Raw genomic sequence first — 1,494 nt, 5'->3', positions numbered from 1 at the left:
CAAGTAAATAATGGCCAGATTCTTATTTTTCAGTGATATAACAATTATGGAAAACATACACTGTATATATCTGCCATGCGCTGGAGAAAAGTGTAGCACAAATCCTAATTAAACTTATTCAAAACAAGGACAGCATCATCAGTGTCATGACCTACATTACAGCATGCTGACAGTGATATCAGATCAGATTTACCGTGCTCTCTCTCTGTTCCTCACAGTTTGTCTCTGTGACAGCCGCGGCGTCCCTCCGCCGGGACACGTCCCAATCCTTCTACTGAGCTGTTATCTGGAGAATAGGAGACACCATTGTCCTTCTCCTCCACCCTTGGTGAAACACACAATGTGGCCTGGAGAGATGGCTGTTATTTGTTGTCCTGGTTTTTCACAGTCTGTTGTGTAGAAGTGAAATAAACAGTTGTGCCTGGGCTTAATAAATGTCTCACAATGACGTCTGATCTGTTTGTTAAATGAAAACATGAATACCTTTGACTGTATTCGTACTGACACATCTAATTGGAAGGGTATTGCAATCTAATGCAATGCTACATGCTTCTGAAGAGACTGCAGTAACAGCCTTTTTCTTAAAGCTACAGTACACGAATCAGTATATTAGAATGATTCCTGAAGATCATGTTGTTGTTGTTTTTTAAGCTCGGCAGCACGAGTGCCCATTCACTTACACTGTATGACAAAGAGCATCATCAACTTTAGACTAAACATCTCATTTTGGGTAGAAAACTGGTAAAACGGGTTTGGAATATCATGAGGGTGAGGAAATGACAGAAAGTTGATTTCTGAGCGAGCCATTCCTTTCCTTGAGGGAATTCTGTCATCTCAAAAACTGCCTGCTGAACTCACAATTAAATTACATATTTCAAATCAGCAACACAATCTGAAATATACTGCCCCATAAATGTTGTTCCCGCTCACATAACATATTTCTAATGGCAGAAACAGTATCACATGACATTACTAATCAGTGATTGGCTGTTTTATTCAGAAGGCGGGACTATTCCGTTGCAGTTTCTCCCATTCATAAGTGAAAAGAGTGAGCTGTTTCTGCATACATATAGTCTTTGGTCATTTATTTCACTACTTTAAAAACTCTTTTATAGGGGTTTTGTTTTCTTTTGACCCGTGTTCGAATCCCGAGCAGTGAACCTTTCCTGATCTCATTCCGTCTCGCACTTCCGGTGGTTACTAATTACTCTTCCTTTTCTGAATAATCTTTTTTTTTTTTTTTTTTTTAACAACGGCGTTACCTTCCTTGACTGCTGTGAATTAACTGCAAGCTTTTATCTCACAACTCTGACTTTTCTCGTAATTGCAAGAACATTTATATTATTGTAATTATCGTAACTGCGAGAGAAAAACGTCGTAATTGTGAGGGAAAAAGTCTAAAAAGCCATGCACTCGTCATTGTTTAAATTCCAGGCTGACGTAGAGACGTTCAATACAACCCCTGTCGAGAGTTTTCCTCAACAACCTCTCATT

The sequence above is a fragment of the Carassius auratus genome, chromosome 19 (assembly GCF_003368295.1).
Source record: "Carassius auratus strain Wakin chromosome 19, ASM336829v1, whole genome shotgun sequence".
Lineage (NCBI taxonomy): Eukaryota > Metazoa > Chordata > Actinopteri > Cypriniformes > Cyprinidae > Carassius > Carassius auratus.
This window is presented reverse-complemented; position numbering follows the sequence as displayed.